This window comes from Pungitius pungitius, chromosome 15 (assembly GCF_949316345.1).
Source record: "Pungitius pungitius chromosome 15, fPunPun2.1, whole genome shotgun sequence".
NCBI lineage: Eukaryota > Metazoa > Chordata > Actinopteri > Perciformes > Gasterosteidae > Pungitius > Pungitius pungitius.
The window spans coordinates 1,006,697-1,027,999 of NC_084914.1; the positions used below are offsets into that span (position 1 = coordinate 1,006,697).

The 21,303-nt window shown below is 42.3% G+C and overlaps 1 long non-coding RNA gene across 1 annotated transcript; it reads right to left on the reverse strand.

Annotated features, from left to right (window-relative positions):
* Positions 1-9,982: 9,982 nt before the first annotated feature.
* On the reverse strand, positions 9,983-12,868 carry LOC134105196 (uncharacterized). The gene is made up of 3 exons (XR_009942468.1): positions 12,348-12,868; positions 11,152-11,234; positions 9,983-10,970 (listed from the first exon to the last, which is right to left on the reverse strand). It is a non-coding gene; the product is annotated as an uncharacterized LOC134105196 (long non-coding RNA).
* Positions 12,869-21,303: the final 8,435 nt, after the last annotated feature.

Genomic DNA, 21,303 nt, shown 5'->3' on the forward strand with positions numbered 1-21,303 from the left:
ATGCTGTTGTGTCCCTGGAGGAGCAGAGGAGATGCTGTTGTGTCCCTGGAGGTGCAGAGGAGATGCTGTTGTGTCCCTGGAGGAGCAGAGGAGATGCTGTTGTGTCTCTGGAGGAGTTTTATGTTTTTTTTGTGTGTCTGTCTTAGAGGTGGTTTGCTGTACGATTTATGTGAACACTGGAGACAATGTAAATAATTTTTATTGACTTGCTCACCATTACAATTGGTAATGCACAGTCTTCTTCATCTAGTGGTTACTCCATGTAATAACAGCGACTATTTGCCTCTTTGTGTATATTGAATATTGACGCAAATTACAGCAATTATAAGTTCACCTTGTATGACTTGGTTTCCTAATATGATGTGTATGACTTGGTATGACCTTGTCTTTGAAAGAACAATATTTGAAATCTACAAGGACATTCTAAATTCATAATAATTACATTAGATGCTATTTGTTTTTAAGTCGTTACTTTGGTGTTAATGTAATAAATAAACGGCAGAAATCTCCCTCAGCCCCCCCTACTTTTTCCATCACCAGCCGCCACTGCTTAACAGTAACCCGTAATATCACAAAACGTGTTTGCATCTCCACCCGTATGTTGCTTCCCAACGGAGCCACCAGCTCACTGTGATTACGCAATACAAAATGGCGGAGAGTGCGATCTTTGGGGACTATATTTTGCAGCATTGTTCAATAAACACAATTGAAGTCACATCAGGAGTCTAATTAATTAAGAAAGGGCGATGTACAAAGTGCAAAACATGAATAGCGGTTACTTTGAACAGAAATACATTACGTTAGAGCTGGCAAACGCCAGGTCACTCACGTCTCCCCCTCCAGCTCCACACATACGGCAGCTGTGCCCAGCAGCCGTATGTGGCTGAAACGAGTGTGACACAGCTGCTCTAAGTGTACAGTTATTTAAAAACCTCAGCAAGGAGAGTTACCTGAATCATTTTGTCCGTTAGATCAGCCGGACACGCGTTTAAAAAAAGAAGAAAAATTAAAGCTGCAAGCAGCGATGAACGGGCCTTCGCCTATTCTCGCACGTTGGGGTGGGGCGGCGGTCGGCCGGGCTCGCGGGTCAAAAAAGACTAAAGAGACTAAACAAATCACTCTCGGGGCTTCCATTCAAACCTGAATCTGCGGCCTCGCGAACGGAATCCACCGACGCCGGGCTGTTGCCCCGCTGCAAAAGACCTGCGGAGTAATTGTTACGGGTCTCGGGCACGATGACCACAATAAGTATCACAGCAACACTTGTCTCGTTCTCCAGTTTGCGTCTGTATAATTGATTCAACACATATACACATCCAGTGCATTTTTCTTGTCCTGTATATCTTAGATATCATAGATGCAGTCTCAATCAAGGTTAATTCCCAGAAATATCCACCTGTAATTACCTTAGCTGTTATTTCTGCCTACTATAGTTCCTATTGACCAACTACATAAGGGATATTTCCACACCATGTTGACTATGATAAACGTATACAACTCTTATTCACATATGGACGTTGCACTTTAGAATGTGTATTGATTAACTCGGCATGTACCAAACCATATTGACAAGTAAAAAAAACAAAATATGACTAAACATGACTGAATAAATCACCGCCCAAAACATGTTAAAGATAAGTGGCATTATAAGTACAATTTAAGTGCTACCATTTGTTAGTGCTACGGTTTGCTAGTGTTTTAGTCAAGGTAGAGTCTAAAAAGGTGTGTCTTGAGTTTTCGACGGAAGATGTAGAGGCTCTCTGCGGTCCTGATGTCATCAGAGAGCTCATTCCACCATCTGGGAGCAGGACAGCAAAGAGTCGCCATCTCGTCGAGTGCTTTTCTCTCAGTGAGGGAGGAACAAGCAGCTTGCCAGATGCAGATCGGAGTGCGTGGGTTGGGATGCAGGGTTTCACCATGTCCCGGATGTAGACTGCTCCCGATCCATTCACAGCGTGGTCCGTCAGTACCAATGCTTTGAACTGCATGCGGGCAGCCACTCGTATCCAAAGAAGAGAGCGGAGAAGTGGTGTGGGAGTATTTTGGAAGGTTGAAGACCAGTCGAGCTGCTGCATTCTGGATGAGCTGCAGTGGTCGAATGGCGGCAGCAGGGAGACCTGCCAGCAGAGAGTTACAGTAGTATTTGGTGTATTATCAGAATACGATTAGGGCTGTCAACAGATTATAGACAATTAACTAGTTAATCACACATTTTGAAAAACATTTATCTTGATTACAATATTTTTTTCTCTTATATTAACTGTTTACAGTTTAGTAATTTGTTGTTTCAACTCCATAATGAGCTTGACGTGTGTATATTATTTCATTGGAATGAGGGGCATATGAATCATATCATTTAATGTTAGATTCATGCTCATTGTGAAGGAAATGAATATATAACATATTGAAAAGCATTGAAGACGCACATTACATTACGTGTCATTTAGCTGACGCTTTTAAACAACAAAGTAGTTAGATAGCTGCTGCGAGCACGGTTCTACTCAGTGTGTAAATAAAGTGATTCAATCGGGCCAAGTTATTTAGGGCACACGGAAACGTAAACAAAGTGGCGTTAATAGCGTGAAGACGTGTCTTTTGACGCTGTAAAGCTACCGTAGTTAGCTTAGCTAAAAGACGTATGCTGGGTGAGACTGGAGAACGCACAAGGAAAACGTAATCACTCACCGTCAAAGGCGTTTCCACTTCGTTGAGTACATGTGGACGTAAGCACCGGTGTGTAGTTAGCAAGCTGGCTGACTGGCTGCTCCATCCGGCAGCCGCTAGCTCCACTCGCTATCCCAGTTAGCTGTCCGTGCCGTCGAGCAGATATAACAAGCCCTTAAACAAAACGTACCTCACTGGCTGCACACATCCAAGAGGGAATGAGAACACTTTGCTTACATCCACATAGTAGTAATAGTTCCTGAAGTATAGGTGTGTAGTTAGCAGTTTAAAATACGGAGCGGTGATACTTTGCCTGTTCAACACAAAACCGGAACATGCGCAGACTACGTGCGCACAGCCGCGCACGTAGTCTGCGCATGTCCGTCAACCAAGAATAGGGAATTCTGGGTGATGAAGTTCTTTAACTTAAAATTTCCCCGTAACATCTATTTACATCACCAAACGTGTTTGCATCTCCACCCGTATGTTGCAGAATACGTGTATTTAAATCCAGATGTAAATATATTGAACTGTCCGTGTTATTTGTCTAGGTTAGATATGTCAAACCCGCGACACGCTGCCAAACGGCTGCGCCGTGAGCCAGCTGTCCTGCATCAGCCTTACCTTCTTCTGTCAGCTGTATGCGCGGCCACGGAGCAGTTTCTGGCCTTAAACTGAAACGAGTTTGACATACCTGCTCTTAAGTGTACAAAGTCCATAACCTCAGCAAGGAGAGTAAACTGAATCATTTTGTTCGTTAGATCAGAAGACACGCGTTTAAAAAGAGGAGGAAAAAAAAAAATTGATTTCGCCGGGACACGATCTCACGACCATAGGATCGGGGGGGCGGTTTCTTACCAGGAGAGCTAAACCTTCTGATGGGTTTGAGAATTCGAAAACTCACTGAAATAGGATCGGTCACTCTCCGCCAAAAATACAGGAAATATTCACACTAAAAAAATTATAACTGCCTTCCTGTTTGTTTTAGAGAAAATTCCTCAGAGACTTTTTTAAGTCTCCCTTTAATACATTTGGTAAAAAATCAGCGGACTTGTCGGTCAAACAGGGTGCGGGCGGGGCTTCGTCAAAATCTTCCAGGGGGCGCAATGGAGGCAATTTTTCACTTTTGATCCAAAACTGCACATCAGGTCTGTAAAGGTCATCACGTAGGATACTCACAGAGGTTTTCAAGAGTTTTGGAGTCTGCCGAGGCGCAGAAGATGTGCTTGAACTTTCATGTGAATATGTCGTCGCCACAGCAACAAAGTTGGTCCAAAACTCCCAATTCTCACTGTGAGCCATCGTCACAGTCTTACGTCTTATATTCCCAGATTTGAAGTTGATCAGATTAAAGGGCTAGGAAATGGACATGTAAATGTAGAAACTTTGCATTGACCTAAGCCAATAGGTGGCGCTATACTTTTTCGAAAATCACTGCATGGCATTACTTAAAGGCCTACACAAGCATCATGAATATACATTTATAGCCAGAAATATCAATGTTCCTTGGAGTTATACCATTTTACATTTTGGAAAAAAATCTTCAAAAATTGTCCAAACTGCACGCAAGCTCACGCCCAGGTAGTTTTATGAAAACTCTTGATTTTAATAACTTTTGACCCCAAGGGTGTCAGGAACCAGTTGCCAGATTTTGAAATGGATCGGATTTAAACTCTCGGAGGAGTTTGTTCGTTTGTAAATGCAAAAATTGAAGGAAATGGCCAAAAATACACAGAATCACCACAGCACCCCCTAATGTTCAAATATTCTGGGAAAATTTGGGGATGTTCTAGGACTCATTGTGAACATGTCCTCAAAATTTGGTGAAAATGACGGTTAGAAAAAAAAAAAGTTATAGGCCTTTGAATTTTCAGGACACAAACCTACAAACTTCATTGGTCCATAACTTTATTGAAAAATGAGATATCAACATTCTTTCGATAACTTTTGATCGCATCAAGCCAACGATCATTTTGCCGAAGATTTCGTAAGAATCGGACCAAGCGTCTGGGAGGAGTTCGCAAAAACGTGTTTTTCACAAAATTCAAAATGGCGGCCATAAAACGGTAGGCGCATTTGCATACCATAATTATTTTTGTGTACAGCACATCCAAGAGAACCTGTGTGAAAAGGTTCCAAGTCGATCGGTGAAAGTAAAAAAAAAAATTAACATTGCGGCCACTTTGGGGGGCGCTAGAGAGTTCTTTTTCTTCTCCTCTAATTGCGGGACCCGAATCATACGTCAATTTTGCGCACTTCTGATGCGCGTGCAAAAATTCAAGAGTTTTTGAACATGATGAAGTCCCCGAAAGTGCGTTCGAAGTGGCGAAATAATAATAATAATTAAAGCTGCAAGCAGCGATGAACGGGCCTTCGCCCCCTTGCACGTCGGGGTGGGGCGGCGGTCGGCCGGGCGCGCGGGTCAAAAAGAGACTAAGGAGACAAAATAAATCACTCTCGGGGCCGGCATTCAAACCTTACTCTGTGGTCTCATGAACGGAATCCACCAAGACAAGGCTACTGCCGAGCTGCAAAAGGCCTGCAAAAAGTTGACAAGTCACATCAGGAGTCTTAATAAATAGGTTGAGGCGATGTACAAAGTGCAAAACCGAAATAGAGGTGAAAAAAAATGATCTTCCGCACCTGGAATCGAACCCGCATCTCCAGCGCCGGGGGCCGAGTGCTCTACAGATGTGCTATCTGCTCTGATACAATGTAGTAATTCGAAACGTCCCTCAAATAGGATTGGTGACTCTCTTGCAAAATTACAGGGAGTGTTCACACTAAAAAAAATTATAGCTGACTTCCTGTTTGTTTTAGAGCATAGTCGTCAGAGACTTTTGCTTCAGTGAGCAGAGCAGAGACAGTTTATGGAGATCGCAGAGTAAACGTGTTTGCATCTCCACCAGTATGTGGCAGAATACGAGTATTTAAACCATAGATGTAATTATATTAAAGTGTCTGTTAGCTGCCCCGCTACCACAAGCGCCCCACGTCAGCTGTTCGCATTAACTCAGCATGTACCGAACCATATTCTCATGTAAAAAAACTAAACCTGACAAATTAAATCACTGCTCCTGCATACTGAACAAATATTACATCCTGGATTCATTAAATACATTTTAAGTCACATCAGGAGTCTTAATAAATAGGTTGAGGCGATGTACAAAGTGCAAAACCGAAATAGAGGTGAAAATAAAAAGATCTGCCGTGCTGGGAATCGAACCCACATCTCCAGCGCTGGGGGCCGAGCGCTCTGCAGATGAGCTATCTGCTCTGATACAATTTAGTGGTTTGAAACGTCCTTCAAATAGGATTGGTGACTCTCTTGCAATACTACAGGGAATATTCACACTAATATGGTTATAACTGACTTCCTGTTTGTTTTAGAGCATAGTCGTCAGAGACTTTATTTGAAGTCTCACTTTAATACAATTGTTAAAAAAATCACCACAATTGTAGGTCAAACATGGTGCCGGCGCCGCTTCGTCGAAAACTTCCAGGGGGCGCAATGGAGGGATTTCTTAGCATTTGATCCAAAACTCTACATCAGGTCTGTAAAGGTCATCACCTAGGACACTCAATGAGCTTTCCAAGAGTTTTGGAGTTTGCCAAGGCTCAGAAGATGTGCTTGAACTTTCATGCGAAGATGACGTCGTCACAGCAAGAAAGTTGGTCCAAAACTCCCAATTCTCACTGTGAGCCATCGTCACAGTCTTACGTCTTATATTCCCAGATTTGAAGTTGATCAGATTAAAGGGCTAGGAAATGGACATGTAAATGTAGAAACTTTGCATTGACGTAAGCCAATAGGTGGCGCTATACTTTTTCGAAAATCTTTTCATGGCAATACTTATAGGCCTACACAAGCATCATGAATTAAAATTTCTAGCCAGAAATATCAATGTTCCTTGGAGTTATACCATTTTACATATTTGAGGAAAATCGTCAAAAATCGTCCAAACTGCACGCAAGCTCACGCCCAGGTAGTTTTATGAAAACTCTTGATTTTAATAACTTTTGACCCCAAGGGGGTCAGGATCAACTGGCCCGATTTTGAAATCGATCGGATTTAAACTCTCGGAGGAGTTCGTTCGTTTGTAAAACCAAAATACGGTGGAAATTGCGAAAAAAAGGCCAAAATACAGTAAATCACCATAGCGCCCCCTAATGTTCGATTTTATTTTAATTCTCAGGGGAAGTTCTACAACCCAATGTGAACATGTCCTAAAGATTTGGTGGCGACAGGCCTTTTACTTTTTAAGTTATTGGTCTTTCCTTTTTAGGCCACACCCCCGACAACTTGATTGGTCCATCAATTAAAAACCCAATGAGATATCAACAAGCTTTTAATAACTTTTGATGGCATTGAGCCAATGATCATTTTGGTGAAGATTTCGTCAAAATCGGACCAAGCGTCTGGGAGGAGTTCGCAAAAACGTGTTTTTCACAAAATTCAAAATGGCGGCCATAAAACGGTAGGCGCATTTGCATACCATGATTGACTTTTTTGTAGAGCCCATCCAAGAGCACCTGTGTGCAAAATTTCAAGTCAATCCGTAAAAGTGGACAAAAATGTCCCCAGAGGCAGCACTTTAGGGGGCGCTAGAGAGCACTTCTTTTCATCGCCAAATTGCGCGACCCCAAGAATATATAAATTTTTCGCACTTCTGAAGCGCATGCAAAAATTCAAGAGTTTTTGAACATGGCAAAGGCCCCAAAAGTGCGATTGAAGTGGTGAAATAATAAGAATAATAATAAGAAGAATTCTTGCAATTTCAATAGGGCTTTCGCCCGACTTTCAGTCGGCTCAGGCCCTAATTAAAGCTGCAAGCAGCGATGAACGGGCCTTCGCCTCTCCTCGCACGTCGGGGTGGCAGCGGTCGGCCGGACTCGCGGGTCAAAAAGAGACTAAAGAGACTAAATAAATCACTCTTGGAGCTGGCATTCAAACCTGAGTCTTTGGTCTCATGAACAGAATCCACCAAGACAAGGCTATTGCCGAGCTGCAAAAAGTTGACAAGTCACATCAGGAGTATTATTAAATAAGTTGTGGCGATGTACAAAGTGCAAAACCGAAATAGAGGTGAAAAAAAAAGATCCGCGGTGCTGGGAATCGAACCCACATCTCCAGCACTGGGGGCCAAGTGCTCTGCAGATGAGCTATCTGCTCTGATACAATATTGTAATTCGAAACGTCCCTCAAATAGGATTGGTGACTCTCTTGCAAAACTACAGGGAATATTCACACTAAAAAAGTTATATCTGACTTCCTGTTTGTTTGTTTTAGAGCATAGTCATCAGAGACTTTTGCTTCAGTGAGCAGAGACAGTTTATGGAGATCGCAGAGTAAACGTGTTTGCATCTCCACCAGTATGTGGCAGAATACGAGTATTTAAACCATAGATGTAATTATATTAAAGTGTCTGTTAGCTGCCCCGCTACCACAAGCGCCCCACGTGAGCTGTTCGAATTAACTCAGCATGTACCGAACCATATTCTCATGTAAAAAAACTAAACATGACAAATTAAATCACTGCTCCTGCATACTGAACAAATATTACATCCTGGATTCATTAAATACATTTTAAGTCACATCAGGAGTCTTATTAAATAAGTTGTGGCGATGTACAAAGTGCAAAACCGAAATAGAGGTGAAAATAAAAAGATCTGCCGTGCTGGGAATCGAACCCACATCTCCAGCGCTGGGGGCCGAGCGCTCTGCAGATGAGCTATCTGCTCTGATACAATTTAGTGGTTTGAAACGTCCTTCAAATAGGATTGGTGACTCTCTTGCAATACTACAGGGAATATTCACACTAATATGGTTATAACTGACTTCCTGTTTGTTTTAGAGCATAGTCGTCAGAGACTTTATTTGAAGTCTCCCTTTAATACAATTGTTAAAAAAATCACCACAATTGTAGGTCAAACATGGTGCCGGCGCCGCTTCGTCGAAAACTTCCAGGGGGCGCAATGGAGGGATTTCTTAGCATTTGATCCAAAACTCTACATCAGGTCTGTAAAGGTCATCACCTAGGACACTCAATGAGCTTTCCAAGAGTTTTGGAGTTTGCCAAGGCTCAGAAGATGTGCTTGAACTTTCATGCGAAGATGACGTCGTCACAGCAACAAAGTTGGTCCAAAACTCCCAATTCTCACTGTGAGCCATCGTCACAGTCTTACGTCTTATATTCCCATATTTGAAGTTGATCAGATTAAAGGGCTAGGAAATGGACATGTAAATGTAGAAACTTTGCATTGACGTAAGCCAATAGGTGGCGCTATACTTTTTCGAAAATCACTGCATGGCATTACTTAAAGGCCTACACAAGCATCATGAATATACATTTATAGCCAGAAATATCAATGTTCCTTGGAGTTATACCATTTTACATATTTGAGGAAAATCGTCAAAAATCGTCCAAACTGCACGCAAGCTCACGCCCAGGTAGTTTTATGAAAACTCTTGATTTTAATAACTTTTGACCCCAAGGGGGTCAGGATCAACTGGCCCGATTTTGAAATCGATCGGATTTAAACTCTCGGAGGAGTTCGTTCGTTTGTAAAACCAAAATACGGTGGAAATTGCGAAAAAAAGGCCAAAATACAGTAAATCACCATAGCGCCCCCTAATGTTCGATTTTTTTTTAATTCTCAGGGGAAGTTCTACAACCCAATGTGAACATGTCCTAAAGATTTGGTGGCGACAGGCCTTTTACTTTTTAAGTTATTGGTCTTTCCTTTTTAGGCCACACCCCCGACAAATTGATTGGTCCATCAATTAAAAACCCAATGAGATATCAACAAGCTTTTAATACCTTTTGATGGCATTGATCCACTGATCATTTTGGTGAAGATTTCGTCAAAATCGGACCAAGCGTCTGGGAGGAGTTCGCAAAAACGTGTTTTTAACAAAATTCAAAATGGCGGCCATAAAACGGTAGGCGCATTTGCATACCATGATTGACTTTTTTGTAGAGCACATCCAAGAGCACCTGTGTGCAAAATTTCAAGTCAATCCGTAAAAGTGGACAAAAATGTCCCCAGAGGCAGCACTTTAGGGGGCGCTAGAGAGGACTTTTTTTCATCGCCAAATTGCGCGACCCCAAGAATATATAAATTTTTCGCACTTCTGAAGCGCACGCAAAAATTCAAGAGTTTTTGAACATGGCAAAGGCCCCAAAAGTGCGATTGAAGTGGTGAAATAATAAGAATAATAATAATAATAATAAGAAGAATTCTTGCAATTTCAATAGGGCTTTCGCCCGACTTTCAGTCGGCTCAGGCCCTAATAATAATTAAAGCTGCAAGCAGCGATGAACGGGCCTTCGCCTATTCTCGCACGTCGGGGTGGGGCGGCGGTCGGCCGGGCTCGCGGGTCAAAAAAGACTAAAGAGACTAAACAAATCACTCTCGGGGCTGCCATTCAAACCTTAATCTGCGGCCTCGCGAACGGAATCCACCGACGCCGGGCTGTTGCCCCGCTGCAAAAGACCTGCGGAGTAATTGTTACGGGTCTCGGGCACGATGACCACAATAAGTATCACAGCAACACTTGTCTCGTTCTCCAGTTTGCGTCTGTATAATTGATTCAACACATATACACATCCAGTGCATTTTTCTTGTCCTGTATATCTTAGATATCATAGATGCAGTCTCATTTAAGGTTAATTCCCAGAAATATCCACCTGTAATTACCTTAGCTGTTATTACTGCCTACTATAGTTCCTATTGACCAACTACATAAGGGATATTTCCATACCATATTGACTATGAAAAACGTATACAACTCTTATTCACATATGGACATTGCACTTTAGAATGTATATTCATTAACTCAGCATGTACCAAACCATATTGTCATGTAAAAAAACCAAAACATGACCAAACATGACTAAATAAATCACTGCCCTTGCATACTGAACAAATATTGCATTCTGGATTCATTTTAAGTCACATGAGGAGTCTTGTGCATGCCAAGAATCAAACCCTGGTTTACTGCGCCAGGGGCCAACGCTCTGCAGATGACCTATATGGTCCAATACAATTTCACAATCGAAACGTCACTCAAATAGGATTGGTGCCTCTCTTGCAAAAATACAGCGAATTTTAATACTTAAATGAGAGCTAAAGGAGAAAATAAAACGCAGTAGGGTCACATAAGTTCTGTCGGATGTTTAAGTTGCCCAGAAGGATGAGCGGAGAGCTGTCATCTGGAGGTTGTAACTCTTCCATTCGTTGTAGAAGTAAATAACTTCTTCTCTGGAAGGATCATTTTCCGCTGTGGTCCAGTCGACTTGGGTCTTTGCCACGATTGCCCGCGGTGAAGCCCACCCGTGCCGTGTGGTGGAAGAAAAAAAGAAGGCCAAATTATTACATCCATCGACAGTCACACGATATGGAATGCTGTTGTACGAATGCGGGAAGAAGTCTTTTACAATTATGCAGACAGAACAAAATATACATAAAGAAATGCTTTCCCACCTCGCTGGAGTTGAAAGCCACGTGTCCCATGTGCCATTCCCAGTGATGTCCTCAGACTGGTGGCATGACTTTGCACGGGCCATCTGAAAATATTTGAGCACCAACGTGTATTATCAGAATACGATTATGGCTGTCAACAGATTATAGACAATTGACTAGTTAATCACACGTTTTGAAAACATTTATCTTGATTACAATATTTTTTTCTCTTATATTAACTGTTTACAGTTTAGTAATTTGTTGTTTCAACTCCATAATGAGCTTGACGTGTGTATATTATTTCTTTGGAATGAGGGGCATATTAATCATATCATTTAATGTTAGATTCATGCTCATTGTGAAGGCAATAAATATATAACATATTGAAAAGCATTGAAGACGCACAATACATTACGTGTCATTTAGCTGCGCCCGGCTGCAGGCTGCGGGCAGATTATAGAAAGTTATTTAGGGCACACGGAAACGTAAACAAAGTGGCGCTGATAGCGTGAAGAGGGGTCTTTTATCCCCGTGAAGCTACCGTAGTTAGCTTAGCTAAAAGACGTATGCTGGTCGTTATGAGGTCATCGAATTTAGGTTGCTTTGGGCTGTGCTAAATAAAAACCCTCTTGAATGTAGAACACGACTCACGTCTGGCCTCATATGACAGGCTCTTAATGTTGGCAATTAAGTCCATAGCAAATACTAATACCGTTCTCCCTCAAACAGCTGTTAGCAACGAGGCACTGTTAGCACGTTCCCCGCAGTATCCCCGCTATTTAAGTGGGTAAGACTGGAGAACGCACAAGGAAAACGTAATCACTCACCGTCCAAAAGCGTTTTCACTTGGTTGAGTACATGTGGATGTACGCACAACAGATAGATCCCCCGTAACAACATCCATGCATTCCAATGTGTGCTACAGTCATTAGCAACATAGAGCCATGGATGCGGTAAACGACAGGCCAAGCTTTACATTGTTGTTCTTAACTGAATGCAGGAAAACATGAATTAACATCATTCAAGACTACCCATAACGAAGAGATCCTTGTATACAATAAAGTCCAATGTTATTCACACTGCGTCCCCAGTATTATGTCCACTCGCAGCTCACGGTTCTGCCCGTTCTGTTAAAAAAAAGGAGCCACAAACCGGTGTCCCCGTTGCTGTGGGTGGACAAGGTGGCGTCACTTGTGGCACTTGTGGCCAATACTCACAAATGTCTGTTAGTGGCGTGGGAGAGAGAGGGGGGAGAAAGCCGTTGATCTCCGGGCACATCACTGGCTGTAGAGGCGAGGCGGCTGGCTGCCGTTTGCGTTCGCGGTGAAGCCTTCGGCGTTGGTGACGAGCTAATGACGTTTCTAAAGTTAGCTTCACACTGAGCTGAGCTGTGATTACGCAATACAAAATGGCGGAGAGTGCGATCTTTGGGGAATTTATTTTGCAGCATTATTCAATAAACACAATGTAAGTCACATCAGGAGTCTAATTAATTAAGTAAGGGCGATGTACAAAGGGCAAAACATGAATAGCGGTTACTTTGAACAGAAATACATTACGTTGGAGCTGGCGAACTCTCGCGATAAAAGCATGATCTCACGAGAGACTACAAGCGCGTCTGCGGCTCCGCTATTTATATCTGTAGATGTAATTATATTGAACTGTCCGTGTTATCTGTCCAGGTTAGATATGTCAAACTCGCGACACGCTGCGGAACGGCTGTCCCGTCCAGACCGTACCGCCACTGGACTGCGTACTGCAAACTGCCCCGCCTCTGCCTTTCCTTCGTCAGTCAGCTGTTAGTTCCGTTCCTGCTGATCCTACACCGCAGCCGACAGTAAACTTAAATGAGTTTGACAAACGTCCTCTAAAGTGTACAAAGTCCATAACCTCAGCAAGGAGAGTAAACTGAATCATTTTGTTCGTTAGATCAGACGACACGCGTTTAAAAAGAGGAGGAAAAAAAAATGATTTCGTCGGGAATCGATCCCACGACCATAGCATCGGGGGGCCAACACCTTACTCACTGAGCTATTCTTTCAGATGGATTTGAGAATTCGAAAACTCAATGAAATAGGATTGGTCACTCTCCGCCAAAAATACAGGTAATATTCACACTAAAAAAATTATAACTGCCTTCCTGTTTGTTTTAGAGAAAATTCCTCAGAGACTTTTTTAAGTCTCCCTTTAATACATTTGGTAAAAAATCAGCGGACTTGTCGGTCAAACAGGGTGCGGGCGGGGCTTCGTCAAAATCTTCCAGGGGGCGCAATGGAGGCAATTTTTCACTTTTGATCCAAAACTGCACATCAGGTCTGTAAAGGTCATCACGTAGGATACTCACAGAGGTTTTCAAGAGTTTTGGAGTGTGCCGAGGCTCAGAAGATGTGCTTGAACTTTCATGCGAATATGGCGACGTCACAGCCACAAAGTTGGTCCAAAACTCCCAATTCTCACTGTGAGCCATCGTCACAGTCTTACGTCTTATATTCCCAGATTTGAAGTTGATCAGATTAAAGGGCTAGGAAATGGACATGTAAATGTAGAAACTTTGCATTGACCTAAGCCAATAGGTGGCGCTATACTTTTTCGAAAATCACTGCATGGCATTACTTAAAGGCCTACACAAGCATCATGAATATACATTTATAGCCAGAAATATCAATGTTCCTTGGAGTTATACCATTTTCCGTTCTGGAAAAAAATCTTCCAAAATTGTCCAAACTGCACGCACGCTCACGCCCAGGTAGTTTTATGAAAACTCTTGATTTTAATAACTTTTGACCCCAAGGGTGTCAGGAACCAGTTGCCAGATTTTGAAATGGATCGGATTTAAACTCTCGGAGGAGTTCGTTCGTTTGTAAATGCAAAAATTGAAGGAAATGGCCAAAAATACACAGTATCACCACAGCGCCCCCTAGTGTTCAAATATTCTGGGAAAATTTGGGGATGTTCTAGGACTCATTGTGAACATGTCCTCAAAATTTGGTGAAAATGACGGTTAGAAAAAAAAAAAGTTATAGGCCTTTGAACTTTTAGGACACAAACCTACAAACTTCATTGGTCCATAACTTTATTGAAAAATGAGATATCAACATTCTTTCAATAACTTTTGATCGCGTCAAGCCAACGATCATTTTGCCGAAGATTTCGTAAGAATCGGACCAAGCGTCTGGGAGGAGTTCGCAAAAACGTGTTTTTCACAAAATTCAAAATGGCGGCCATAAAACGGTAGGCGCATTTGCATACCATAATTTTTTTTGTGTACAGCACATCCAAGAGAACCTGTGTGAAAAGGTTCCAAGTCGATCGGTAAAAGTAAAAAAAAAAATTAACATTGCGGCCACTTTGGGGGGCGCTAGAGAGTTCTTTTTTCTCTCCTCTAATTGCGGGACCCCAATCATACGTCAATTTTGCGCACTTCTGATGCGCGTGCAAAAATTCAAGAGTTTTTGAACATGATAAAGTCCCCAAAAGTGCGTTCGAAGTGGCGAAATAATAATAATAATAATAATTCTTGCAATTTCAATAGGGCTTTCGCCCGACTTTCAGTCGGCTCAGGCCCTAATTAAAGCTGCAAGCAGCGATGAACGGGCCTTCGCCGATTCTCGCGCGTCGGGGTGGGGCGGCGGTCGGCCGGGCTCGCGGGTCAAAAAAGACTAAAGAGACTAAACGAATCACTCTCGGGGCTGCCATTCAAACCTGAATCTGCGGCCTCGCGAACGGAATCCACCGACGCCGGGCTGTTGCCCCGCTGCAAAAGACCTGCGGAGTAATTGTTACGGGTCTCGGGCACGATGACCACAATAAGTATCACAGCAACACTTGTCTCGTTCTCCAGTTTGCGTCTGTATAATTGATTCAACACATATACACATCCAGTGCATTATTCTTGTCCTGTATATCTTAGATATCATAGATGCAGTCTCAATCAAGGTTAATTCCCAGAAATATCCACCTGTAATTACCTTAGCTGTTATTACTGCCTACTATAGTTCCCATTGACCAACTACATAAGGGATATTTCCACACCATGTTGACTATGATAAACGTATACAACTCTTATTCACATATGGACATTGCACTTTAGAATGTATATTCATTAACTCAGCATGTACCAAACCATATTGTCATGTAAAAAAACCAAAACATGACCAAACATGACTAAATAAATCACTGCCCTTGCATACTGAACAAATATTGCATTCTGGATTCATTTTAAGTCACATGAGGAGTCTTGTGCATGCCAAGAATCAAACCCTGGTTTACTGCGCCAGGGGCCAACGCTCTGCAGATGACCTATATGGTCCAATACAATTTCACATTCGAAACGTCACTCAAATAGGATTGGTGCCTCTCTTGCAAAAATACAGCGAATTTTAATACTTAAATGAGAGCTAAAGGAGAAAATAAACGCAGTAGGTCACATAAGTTCTGTCGGATGTTCAAGTTGCCCAGAAGGATGAGCGGAGAGCTGTCATCTGGAAGTTGTAACTCTTCCATTCGTTGTAGAAGTAAATAACTTCTTCTCTGGAAGGATCATTTTCCGCTGTGGTCCAGTCGACTTGGGTCTTTGCCACGATTGCCCGCGGTGAAGCCCACCTGTGCCGTGTGGTGGAAGAAAAAAAGAAGGCCAAATTATTACATCCATCGACAGTCACACGATATGGAATGCTGTTGTACGAATGCGGGAAGAAGTCTTTTACAATTATGCAGACAGAACAAAATATACATAAAGAAATGCTTTCCCACCTCGCTGGAGTTGAAAGCCACGTGTCCCATGTGCCATTCCCAGTGATGTCCTCAGACTGGTGGCATGACTTTGCACGGGCCATCTGAAAATATTTGAGCACCAACGTGTATTATCAGAATACGATTATGGCTGTCAACAGATTATAGACAATTGACTAGTTAATCACACGTTTTGAAAACATTTATCTTGATTACAATATTTTTTTCTCTTATATTAACTGTTTACAGTTTAGTAATTTGTTGTTTCAACTCCATAATGAGCTTGACGTGTGTATATTATTTCTGTGGAATGAGGGGCATATTAATCATATCATTTAATGTTAGATTCATGCTCATTGTGAAGGCAATAAATATATAACATATTGAAAAGCATTGAAGACGCACAATACATTACGTGTCATTTAGCTGCGCCCGGCTGCACGCTGCGGGCAGATTATAGACAATGAAGTTAAACAACAAAGTAGTTAAGTTAGCTGCTGCGAGCACGGTTCTACTCAAAGTGTGTAAATAAAGTGATTCAATCGGGCCAAGTTATTTAGGGCACACGGAAACGTAAACAAAGTGGCGTTAATAGCGTGAAGAGGTGTCTTTTGACGCTGTAAAGCTACCGTAGTAAGCTTAGCTAAAAGACGTATGCTGGGTAAGACTGGAGAACGCACAAGGAAAACGTAATCACTCACCGTCAAAGGCGTTTCCACTTCGTTGAGTACATGTGCACGTAAGCCTCGGTGTGTAGTTAGCAAGCTGGCTGACTGGCTGGCCCGTCCGGCAATCGCTAGCTCCTCTCTCTAGCCCAGTTAGCTGTCCGTGCCGTCGAGCAGATATAACTAGCCCTTAAACAAAACGTACCTCACTGGCTGCACACATCCAAGAGGGAATGAGAACACTTTGCTTACATCCACATAGTAGTAATAGTTCCTGAAGTATAGGTGTGTAGTTAGCAGTTTAAAATACGCAGCGTGATACTGTGCCTGTTCAACACAAAACCGGAACATGCGCAGACTACGTGCGCGGCTGTGCGCACGTAGTCTGCGCATGTCCGTCAACCAAGAATAGGGAATTCTGGGTGATGAAGTTCTTTAACTTAAAATTTCCCCGTAACATCTATTTACATCACCAAACGTGTTTGCATCTCCACCCGTATGTTGCAGAATACGTGTATTTAAATCCAGATGTAAATATATTGAACTGTCCGTGTTATTTGTCTAGGTTAGATATGTCAAACCCGCGACACGCTGCAGAACGGCTGCGCCGTGAGCCAGCTGTCCTGCATCAGCCTTACCTTCTTCTGTCAGCTGTATGCGCGGCCACGGAGCAGTTTCTGGCCTTAAACTGAAACGAGTTTGACATACCTGCTCTTAAGTGTACAAAGTCCATAACCTCAGCAAGGAGAGTAAACTGAATCATTTTGTCCGTTAGATCAGCCGGACACACGTTTAAAAAAAGAAGAAAAAAAAATAATTTCGTCGGGAGTCGATCCCACGACCATAGCGTCGGGGGGCCAACACCTTACTCACTGAGCTATTCTTCCAGATGGATTTTAGAATTCGAAAAGTCATTCAAATAGGATTGGTCACTCTCCGCCAAAAATACAGGTAATATTCACACTATAAAAATTATAACTGCCTTCCTGTTTGTTTTAGAGAAAATTCCTCAGAGACTTTTTTAAGTCTCCCTTTAATACATTTGGTAAAAAATCAGCGGACTTGTCAGTCAAACAGGGTGCGGGCGGGGCGTCGTCAAAATCTTCCAGGGGGCGCAATGGAGGCAATTTTTCACTTTTGATCCAAAACTGCACATCAGGTCTGTAAAGGTCATCACGTAGGATACTCACAGAGGTTTTCAAGAGTTTTGGAGTGTGCCGAGGCTCAGAAGATGTGCTTGAACTTTCATGCGAATATGGCGACGTCACAGCCACAAAGTTGGTCCAAAACTCCCAATTCTCACTGTGAGCCATCGTCACAGTCTTACGTCTTATATTCCCAGATTTGAAGTTGATGAGATTAAAGGGCTAGGAAATGGACATGTAAATGTAGAAACTTTGCATTGACCTAAGCCAATAGGTGGCGCTATACTTTTTCGAAAATCACTGCATGGCATTACTTAAAGGCCTACACAAGCATCATGAATATACATTTATAGCCAGAAATATCAATGTTCCTTGGAGTTATACCATTTTACATTTTGGAAAAAAATCTTCAAAAATTGTCCAAACTGCACGCAAGCTCACGCCCAGGTAGTTTTATGAAAACTCTTGATTTTAATAACTTTTGACCCCAAGGGTGTCAGGAACCAGTTGCCAGATTTTGAAATGGATCGGATTTAAACTCTCGGAGGAGTTTGTTCGTTTGTAAATGCAAAAATTGAAGGAAATGGCCAAAAATACACAGAATCACCACAGCGCCCCCTAATGTTCAAATATTCTGGGAAAATTTGGGGATGTTCTAGGACTCATTGTGAACATGTCCTCAAAATTTGGTGAAAATGACGGTTAGAAAAAAAAAAAGTTATAGGCCTTTGAATTTTCAGGACACAAACCTACAAACTTCATTGGTCCATAACTTTATTGAAAAATGAGATATCAACATTCTTTCGATAACTTTTGATCGCATCAAGCCAACGATCATTTTGCCGAAGATTTCGTAAGAATCGGACCAAGCGTCTGGGAGGAGTTCGCAAAAACGTGTTTTTCACAAAATTCAAAATGGCGGCCATAAAACGGTAGGCGCATTTGCATACCATAATTATTTTTGTGTACAGCACATCCAAGAGAACCTGTGTGAAAAGGTTCCAAGTCGATCGGTGAAAGTAAAAAAAAAAATTAACATTGCGGCCACTTTGGGGGGCGCTAGAGAGTTCTTTTTCTTCTCCTCTAATTGCGGGACCCGAATCATACGTCAATTTTGCGCACTTCTGATGCGCGTGCAAAAATTCAAGAGTTTTTGAACATGATGAAGTCCCCGAAAGTGCGTTCGAAGTGGCGAAATAATAATAATAATAATAATTCTTGCAATTTCAATAGGGCTTTCGCCCGACTTTCAGTCGGCTCAGGCCCTAATTCTTGCAATTTCAATAGGGCTTTCGCCCGACTTTCAGTCGGCTCAGGCCCTAAAAATGATTTCGTCGGGAGTTGATCCCACGACCATAGCATCGGGGGACCATCACCTTACTCACTGAGCTATTCTTCCAGATGGATTTGAGAATTCGAAAAGTCACTGAAATAGGATTGGTCACTCTCCGCCAAAAATACAGGTAATATTCACACTAAAAAAATTAAAACTGCCTTCCTGTTTGTTTTAGAGAAAATTCCTCAGAGACTTTTTTAAGTCTCCCTTTAATACATTTGGTAAAAAATCAGCGGACTTGTCGGTCAAAGAGGGTGCGGGCGAGCCTTCGTCAAAATCTTCCAGGGGGCGCAATGGAGGCAATTTTTCACTTTTGATCCAAAACTGCACATCAGGTCTGTAAAGGTCATCACGTAGAATACTCACAGAGGTTTTCAAGAGTTTTGGAGTGTGCCGAGGCTCAGAAGATGTGCTTGAACTTTCATGCGGAGATAGCGTCGTCACAGCCACAAAGTTGGTCCAAAACTCCCAATTCTCACTGTGAGCCATCGTCACAGTCTTACGTCTTATATTCCCAGATTTGAAGTTGATCAGATTAAAGGGCTAGGAAATGGACATGTAAATGTAGAAACTTTGCATTGACCTAAGCCAATAGGTGGCGCTATACTTTTTCGAAAATCACTGCATGGCATTACTTAAAGGCCTACACAAGCATCATGAATATACATTTATAGCCAGAAATATCAATGTTCCTTGGAGTTATACCATTTTACATTTTGGAAAAAAATCTTCCAAAATTGTCCAAACTGCACGCAAGCTCACGCCCAGGTAGTTTTATGAAAACTCTTGATTTTAATAACTTTTGACCCCAAGGGTGTCAGGAACCAGTTGCCAAATTTTGAAATGGATCGGATTTAAACTCTCGGAGGAGTTCGTTCGTTTGTAAATGCAAAAATTGAAGGAAATTGCCAAAAATACACAGAATCACCACAGCGCCCCCTAATGTTCAAATATTCTGGGAAAATTTGGGGATGTTCTAGGACTCATTGTGAACATGTCCTCAAAATTTGGTGAAAATGACGGTTAGAAAAAAAAAAAGTTATAGGCCTTTGAATTTTCAGGACACAAACCTATAAACTTCATTGGTCCATAACTTTATTGAAAAATGAGATATTAACATTCTTTCAATAACTTTTGATCGCATCGAGCCAACGATCATTTTGCCGAAGATTTCGTAAGAATCGGACCAAGCGTCTGGGAGGAGTTCGCGAAAACGTGTTTTTCACAAAATTCAAAATGGCGGCCATAAAACGGTAGGCGCATTTGCATACCATAATTTTTTTTGTGTACAGCACATCCAAGAGAACCTGTGTGAAAAGGTTCCAAGTCGATCGGTAAAAGTAAAAAAAAAAATTAACATTGCGGCCACTTTGGGGGGCGCTAGAGAGTTCTTTTTTCTCTCCTCTAATTGCGGGACCCGAATCATACGTCAATTTTGCGCACTTCTGATGCGCGTGCAAAAATTCAAGAGTTTTTGAACATGATAAAGTCCCCAAAAGTGCGTTCGAAGTGGCGAAATAATAAGAAAAAGAAAAATTCTTGCAATTTCAATAGGGCTTTCGCCCGACTTGCAGTCGGCTCAGGCCCTAATAATAATAATAATAAGAAGAATTCTTGCAATTTCAATAGGGCTTTCGCCCGACTTTCAGTCGGCTCAGGCCCTAATAAAGATAAAGTGCACCAGCTAAACAGAAAGTTACAAGTGACAAGTGACATAGTGAATGTACATGAGAGTGAGAGTCAGTCAAGGAAGGACCCGGGCTCTGTTGATGAGTGGCCGGAGGTCTTAGTCCTGATGGACCTCAGCCTTCTGCCGGATGGAAAGGGCACAAACAGTTCATGTCCGGGGTGAGAGGGGTCGGCTACAATCCTTTTGGCCCGCTTCAAAGTCCTGGAAGCAAACAAGAGACGGCAGATTGCAGCCAATCACCCTCTCTGCAGAGCGGATGACACGCTGCAGCCTGCCCTTGTCCTTGGCAGTGGCTGCAGCGTACCACACGGTGATGGAGGAGCAGAGGATGGACTCCATGATGGCCGTGTAGAAGTGCACCATCATCGTCTTTGGCAGGTGGAATTTCTTCAGCTGCCTCAGGAACAACATCCTCTGCTGAGCCTTTGGCTACTAGTTTCATGTTTTGCAGTGAAGGTTTAACTAAATCATATATGTGGTTGATAATAATGAAGGTCCTTCATAATGAACTCATCAGAACAAGCAGCAAAAGTTTCACAAGGCAAAAATACAATGAGAAATGGATTGTAATGCCATAAAAACCCAAAGTCTAATTAGATATTATAA